The sequence below is a fragment of the Cibotium barometz genome, chromosome 43, assembly GCF_041138505.1.
Source record: "Cibotium barometz isolate CiBa-2024 chromosome 43, ASM4113850v1, whole genome shotgun sequence".
Taxonomy (NCBI): Eukaryota; Viridiplantae; Streptophyta; class Polypodiopsida; order Cyatheales; family Cibotiaceae; genus Cibotium; species Cibotium barometz.
Genome location: NC_141088.1, coordinates 4,930,092 through 4,938,429, shown reverse-complemented (window position 1 = coordinate 4,938,429; position 8,338 = coordinate 4,930,092). Strand labels below are relative to the sequence as shown.

The 8,338-nt window shown below is 38.2% G+C and overlaps 1 pseudogene across 1 annotated transcript; it reads left to right on the top strand.

Annotated features, from left to right (window-relative positions):
- Nucleotides 1-2,298: 2,298 nt before the first annotated feature.
- On the top strand, nt 2,299-4,359 carry LOC147613444 (G-type lectin S-receptor-like serine/threonine-protein kinase SD2-5 pseudogene; annotated as a pseudogene). Its single transcript, XR_015263192.1, has 2 exons — nt 2,299-4,051; nt 4,186-4,359. The product of XR_015263192.1 is annotated as a G-type lectin S-receptor-like serine/threonine-protein kinase SD2-5 pseudogene (transcript).
- The last annotated feature ends 3,979 nt before the right edge of the window (nt 4,360-8,338 follow it).

Below are 8,338 nucleotides of genomic sequence, written 5' to 3'. Positions count from 1 at the left end.
TACAACGAGAGCTTTTGGCTCCTTGGAATTTACAATCATTGCGAAAGATTGCGGATCAGCTTCATGTACATGTAATGTTTGTATAGGCACTAGATATAATTATATCTTGCAATAGATAATGTTATTATCTTATATATATTTTTTTGACAGATGGAGGCAAGGAGTATAGACTTCCAAGGAGAGATAATCCAGTCGCTCTCTCAAAAATTGTTTTAATGGTTTGCTCACGTGTATTAAGATTGTCACCACTACATTGGGTTGGAATGCTAAAGATATATGTATGCCAAGTTTGGTGCTTTATTCAAAGAAAAGAGCTCCTACGTGGATATATATGGCAAGCATGGTGTGTTCATATATATATATATATATATATATATATATATATATATATATATATATATAGGTTGTCAAGTTGAGGACCATGAGGCCCAAAATGGGCTTCAAATATAAGGCCTTTCTTATGTTCAAAATGCCACTAGTTACTTTGAAAGAAGTGTTCATTTTACACATGTACATATGGCAAGTCTTGTCTTTATGAGCTTTGTTTAAGTTATGAATAATATTTGGTATTGTATTCTGTTTGTTTCAATTCCTATTTAATAGTGTTCGCTTTTTAAAGGTAGTTGTACAAACCTACACCTGTACATGTGGCAAGTCTTATCTTTATGAGGCTTGTTGAGTTATGGGTCATATTTGGTGTTTTATTTTGTTTGTTTTAATTCTTATTGAGTGAGTCTAATAGTGTACGCTTTTTAAAGGTCCTTGTACAAACTTACACATGTACATATGGCAAGTCTTGTCTTTATGAGGCTCCTTGAGTTATGGATTGTATTTGGTATTCTATTTTGTTTGTTTCAATTCTTATCGAGTGAGTATAATAATGTCTCTTGAATGTACACTTTTTTAAGGTAGCTATACAAACTTACTACTTGTATACTTTATAGATATTTGGAAAGATTACTTATCATCTAGAGTTTACCAAAATGTATTTGGTATTCTTTTTTGTTTGTTTTAATTCTTAGTATTTAGTGAATAGAATTATGTTTATTGAATACAACTTTTTTAAAGATAGTGAATTAGAATTGGAACAAACTTACCACTTGTATACCAGCAGTGCACACATGGTCAAAATGCATGTTTTGGAAAACCATTATTTTGTAGATCAAGGTAGATATGACCAAGCCATCTTAATAGGGTGGTAGACATAAGATGGAGTATCTACATGGCTAATCCCCATGCCTAATGGATGTCTCTGGCCCATGCCTAATGGATGTCTCTGGCCCATGCTTCCAAGTCCCTAGAAATGGACTCTTGTCGTTGTTATAAGAAGCTACCTTTATTTTGATTGGTTGAAAAAAATATACATTATTTGATTCTTAAGTTTAAGTCCACACTAAATGGGGGTAGTTGCACATTTAATATCGGTAGATGCATGTGAATTGCGCTATTAGTCCTCTTGTCCTATCACGTGGAAGCTGCCTTTATTTTGTTGGCTGAATTTGTTTGTTTGTTTTCTTGCATTGGAATATTAAGGGACTCATGAGAGTGGCTAATCATGCTAAGTAAGGCCCAAAATAGGGATGAATCATCATGGCTAGGGAGCAGTGCTTGAAGAAAACGGCATTCTAGTTTATTTGTACCAACCAGAATTAAGAAAAACTAGCTGAGATAATAATTTTTCATATATTTTAGTTGTAGAGATTTTAGAAACAAATACAGGATAGATTTAATAGTTGTCAAATATATTTTTTTTTTCTGAAATTTGAAGCCTTCAAAGGGGCATCAAAATTGGATAGGGAGTCAAGTTCATGACTTCAAAGTTTAGACGTTATGTTCAGCTTTTAGAGCAGGCATTTAATAAATGCGAAAAGTGTGCTAGGGAGTCACCTACATCATACATGGCTTCATACCAATCGATCAGCTTTTAGAGCAAGCATTTAATAAAAGCAAGAAGTGGGACACAACCAATGCTAGAGAAAAACTTTTTTCCCAGCCCGTGGTGGGAAAAAAGTTACCCCGTGAGAAAAAGTTTAATCGATTTTTTCTATTCAAAATCTCATTATTAATCAATTTTTATGACTAAAAACCTATAAATTTTTATTGATTTTTGTAAAGATAGTAAATTCAATCAGTTTTTTAATCGATGCAAAATACACTAAAGGACGTTCTTCCTAGCGATAGATTTGTATTTTTTGTTTTAGAAAATTGATATGATTTCTATTGTTTGTGGTGTATGGTGTGTGTGAGTGTGGTGGTGGGTATGAGAACGTGGTGTGTGCGTGCGAGAGAAGAAGAAGAAGAAGAAGAAGAAGCTCTTTTAACGTCGTAGGAACAATCCCAAGAGACCAAATATGATCTATCAGACAGGAGTGAGATTCAAACACAAGACTTGTTAAATAACAAGTAGTGAGAGATTCAAAGAGAAGACTTGTTGAATAACAAGTGGTGAGTGTGTGTCATGAAGAAATCGTCTCGTGTGGGTGAGAGAATCATGAAGAAATCCTCCATCTGGTGAAAAAATCGTCTTGTGTGGGTGAGAGAATCATGAAGAAATCCTCCATCTGGGGGTGGGCTGCGCTTGCGTAAGTGTCGCCCTGTGTGCGTGTGAGAGAGAGAGAGAGAGTGTGTGTGTGTGGGGGGTGAGACAGAGTCATGAAGAAATCGTTCATGTCGCAGACAGAGTCATGAAGAAATCCACCATATGGGGTTGGGTCGCGCGCTACGGTCTTTTACTAGGTATCGCCCTCGTGGCCATCTTCTCCACTCGGGCTGCTACCCTTGCCGACCCTAGTCGCAAGTACTTCCTGGCGGCGGCTGTCATCGCCGCCTGCTTCGTCTTTTTGTGTATGTATATTCTCAGACGCTTCTTCCGCCTCGAAACCAAGGAAGATCTGCGGCGTACTGAGGATGACATGGAAGCTGATGCCGAGTTTCTCCAGAGCCTCAGAGGCCTCCCCGCTAGGTTCTCTTTCAAGGAGCTTGAATCTGCTACAGATAACTTCAGCAAGAAGCTCGGAAAGGGTGGCTTCGGTTCTGTCTATGAAGGGATCCTCCCTGACGGTGGCACAGTTGCTGTTAAGAGACTAGAGAAAGAAGGGCGCGGCCAAAAGGAGTTCTGTGCAGAGGTGGCCACCATCTCTAGAATCAGACATGTCAACCTCGTCCGCTTGAAGGGTTTCTGCACAGAGGGCTTTGAGAGATTGCTGGTCTATGAATTCATGCCCAGAGGTTCTCTCGACAGATGGATATTTCATAGCAGAGATGAGAAGGTGCTTTTCTTATCCTCCCCTTCTTCTTCACCTTCTGATGCTATTATGGTTTTGAACTTGGAAACCCGATTTCGCATTGCACTGGAGACTGCACGCGGCCTCGCCTACCTGCATGAAGAATGTGAAGAGACCATCCTGCATCTGGATGTGAAGCCACAGAACATTCTGCTCGACGAGCAGTTCCGAGCTAAGGTTTCCGATTTTGGGCTCTCCCGTTGCATGGACAGGGCTCAAAGCAGGCTCATGACTACCATGAGGGGCACACCTGGCTACCTTGCTCCAGAATGGCTCTTGGAAGCAGGCATTGATGGCAAAACAGATGTCTACAGCTTCGGAATGGTTGTACTGGAGATTGTGAGTGGGAGGAGGAATCTCGACCAATCTGAGGAGAATCCTGACCATTGGTTCTTGCCAGCCATGGCCTTCAAGAAGCTGCAGGAAGACGTCACAATGGATATCTTGGACCCCTTGCTGCAAGGCAAGCTTGATGAGAAGAGCTGCAAGCAAGCCTTAACGATGATCAAAGTTGCTTTGTGGTGCATCCAAGAAAATGCATCCATGAGGCCAAGCATGAGCAATGTTGTGCAGATGCTGGAGGGAAAACTGGAGGTGATTGAGCCCCCTTTGTCACGCAACTTCCTCGCTTCAAGACGCGTTGATAAGCCATCCCTGGTATCCATCTCTGTCTGTGATGCTGAGACCCTCAGTTTACCCAGATAATAGACATGGTTTACACATACTTCCATCAACAGATGGGGTTCCAAGTGATGAAGTAAATGGACCTGCACTGTGAGCTCCTCACCTGATGATGCATATCCATTGGGGTTGGAGTATTCTACATGAAATATTATTAACTGTGTGTAGTGCCCTGTGGATGTCCAAGGGGGCAATAAGCTTCCTGGAATGGAGTAAATACCAGACTAGTGCAGAGACGAGCAGCTTTTTGTGCAAAGAGACATAAAATGCAATAATCCTATACTTCATGGTAATGGTGTTTCCTTACCATGTTCAATGTTGTGAAGACAATCTCTTGATCCTGAAATTTCATTACAGAAATCTGCCACTTTAAATTATTGAGCCTTAACTCCTATACTAGACTCTCTCTCATCACACTCGGACACGTGCATGTCTTGATATGCCCCATCGTGATGTATAATAAGAGAGCCTACCAATCTCACAGTTTTGTTCTTAGGTCTAGAGTTTTCAAACTTAACAAGAACAAATACCTAGGGTAGAATCTAGATGTTGCAGGGGCATGTCACATCATCATATATGATCAAATAATGAAAAAAGAGTAAGTAATTTGATAACTGTTAATAAATAAATAGTTATTGAGGAATGAAACAAAATCTTTTATTCAATAAGATGCAATTTTTCTGAAAGTGAAGGAATGAATTTCACTTTTTTGGAGAATTGATGAGGCATATTACTATAGCATGCTAGTGGTTCTCTGTAGATATTTTGTCCATTTGCATGCATATTCAAGAAGCTACATGCGTATGGGATGCATATTTCTCATGCACATTTCTAAAAAGGTAGTAGTGATCTTGTATCTAATAGCATGCAACTTTTCAAAAAATGTGCATATGCATAGGGGACCTTGGATTCATTTTTCTCTATGCAAGTTTTCAAGAAGTTTTGTAGTTGTATATTCACAACTTTTTAAAGGTGTATTGATTAAATGTTGTTGACATGGTATTTAATTAATACAACCTTAATACATCATGTGTACCCCTCTTTCTCCTCTCTCTCTCTCCCTCCCTCTACTTGTGGAATGAGCCTTTTATAGAGAATTGTGAGACCTTAAATGTAGAATGGATATGGGTGAATGTATGCAAGCAACTAGTGTTATTGTTTTATTGACTTTTTCAAGCATTAATCACTACATACTAAATAATCATTATTTCATTGACTTTTTCAACCATTGGTCATTACATACTAAATAAATTGTGAGAAGTGAGACCTTAAATAGAAGGATATGGGTGAATGCATGCAAATAGAAAGGGCAAGGAGTATCATCATTTCATTGACTTTTTCAAGCATTAATTATTACATATGAAAATGAAACCTTAGCAAAACACTCTTATTCTTGAAAAACTCATAGAATATATTTAATAGAAATGCAAAACAACATTTTGGTGCCCTATTTGACCACCTTGTGCAACTTTTCAGACAACAAAAAGGTGCATGTATGAAGGATGCATAATTTTACATTTTAGTATTTATCCCTTTCCCTTTCCCTTATTTTACATTCTCCACTTTGAAATCTCCATCTTGTCCCCACTCCACTCCCCTTTCCATCTTCTTTTCCTCCAATTATTCGATGATGAGAATCCGTCTTTTATTTTTATTTTTCTCTTTTCTTTCTTTTAATTTGTATCTCTTCCCTCCTAAAAGTTTTTCTCTTTTTTCCTCCTCTTTAAAGTTTTTTAACTTTCTTTACTTCATCCTTTTTCATTGGTTTTACCTTCTTTTTTATGCTCCCATTTGTAAATTAGCATTCATCTTATTTTAATTTCAATTTACTCATATTCCTTCATGTTCTCATAATTTCTTTCACATCTTCCTCCTTTTTAAACCACCTTTCCCCACTCCTCCTCCTTCAAATACCTTCCCTCCTCTTATTTCAAGAATCTTTGCCCCTTCCTCCAATCGCTTTTCCACTCCTCCAGCCACCTTTCCTCCTTTTGCTCCAAGTGTCTTTTCCCATCCTCCTCATTTAACCATCTTTCTCCCTACTCTCTCCTCATTACTCTCACCTTCTTTGAACTTCAATACCCCTACCACCTTCGTTTTTTCCCATTCATCCACAACATTTCTCTCTCCTCATTACTCTCACCTTCTTTGAACTTCAATACCCCTACCACCTTCGTTTTTCCCCATTCATCCACAACATTTCTCTCTCTCTCTCTCTCTCTCTCTCTCTCTCACAACTGTTTATTCCTACATTCATTCCCTTCATGACCTTTTTTTCCACCATCTATATTAGCCTTCCTAATAGAAGAAACATGGGACCATTGAGAACATTAAAAATTGCCAAAAGAGGTTCATTATTATCTTGAGATTGGATCCAAAATATGCTACTAGGAGGAGGTTAACTAAATTGTCACACATAATGAGACAAAGGTATGAAGGTTTAGAAATAAGGGGAAAAACATGTAGATAATCCAAGAGACACATTCACAAGAATGTCTCCATCCTCTCAAAATTTGCCTAATGTGTGGATAGTATAGGAGAGAGTGCTTATTAGGATATTGTTCTAGGTGAAATAGGTAACCTTATGTTTCACAATTCGGTGCAAGTTTCTCAAAGATGAAATTATGGGAAGAAGGCACATCCTCTAGCTCAAAAAGTTAAAGAGTTAGAAGATTAAATAGTTTGCAAAAAAAAAAGTTCTAACATTGTGATGGTCACCAAAAGTGCTTCGTTACTAGAGCTAGAGAAAGTTAACAAAACGATACCAAATTTGAATTGTGATGGGCTTGAGGACAAGACACCAAACATTCAAGAATATATATACAATGACTAAAAAATATATGCTTCAAAATGGAGATTATAGAAAGGAAGGATTATCCTCATGTGCTACTGTAACTGTTTATATAGTAGTGATGATGTGTGGATGTAAGCTAATAATGGGCCGAGTAAAATTTTCCTCCTCACGATAATTTTTCCCTTGAGCATGAGTAAAAACTCTTATGAGTGTGTGTAAGTGACCTTATCATGTCACATCACTTGTTTCTTTCTATCTCTCCTTATGCTTGTTGCATCTCTGTGTGTGTTTCTATTTTTGTCTCCACTCCAACAATTAGTATCAGAGCCAGGTTCTCTTGGCCGTCACCCCCTTGTTATCTGCTCCTCGAGCTACTCTTTTATTTGTCTCACATTGAGCCATTCTCTTAGGTGGTGGAGAAGGTATACCTATAGTGTTACGTCAACTAAGTTAACAATTATAGTTTGGAGGTTCTATGAGTAGGGTCATATATTATTCCCCTAGGTATCATGATTTTACCAAGGTAATTTAACTAAAATTCACTTTGAGGATTCAATTTTATCCAATTTTCCAACAGTGTTAACTCGAGGAAAGATAAGCGATTGAGGGTTTTACCTCTTAAGCTTATTGTGATTGAAGATTTTGGATTTTGTTCCCCTTAGGATGGGAGCTTGATGGAGATCACGTGGGATTTTCAAAAGTGACCATACGAGTTTAGCATCATTTCAAACTATCTTCGTCTGATTTTGGGTCTTCTACACTATAGCAGTGTTTGGTATGTAGACACGCATGTCGTCATTTCGATCATCATCTTTGAAATCTCACCTTCAAGCTCACCATCAATATCTTCGACATCATCATCATCATTGTCATCGATTTCTACATTTCTAATAGAAACATTTCTAAACTCTACAATCTACCATTTTTCATACACTTTGCACCTTCGATTAGTAGCCAGTTCGATTGTGTTTAGTGGGAATTCACAGTACTTGTAGTTGGGATACTTGCATTTGTGTCAGAGATTTGCTATTTGCAAGCAAAAAATGGTTGATATTGATGTATTCGGGATGCTTTTTGTTGCTGCTGAGGATAAGCTTGATGGGACCAACTACCCGTTGTGGTCCTATATGGTGCACCATGTATTGGTTTTTGCTTAAAGGGCTTTGGAATGTTGTTATTGGCATTGAGGCATGCCTTGTCTTTCCTGCACATGATAGGATAGGTACTTTGGATGGTGCCACTAGTTCAAATTTAACTATGGCATCTACCTCTACAGAGTCCCATAGTAGAACAAGCCAGGTGGGATGGCAGGGATGCATAGGCACATGCATTGGTGGAACTTTCTATGAAAAGGAACATTATTTCTCATATTCACTCATGTAAACTACCAACTAGGCTTCAGATGTGCTTGCTACGCTTTATTCGGTGTATAAGGAATGGCCTACTTGTACAAGTAATTAGAGTTCGAGCATATGAATGAGGGACATTCAATGGATGAGTTCCTTATAAGGATTAAAGATCTCAAGGAGAAGCTTATAAAGAGAATGTGGGGGAGAGGGAGAGCTTCAAACCCTAGCAA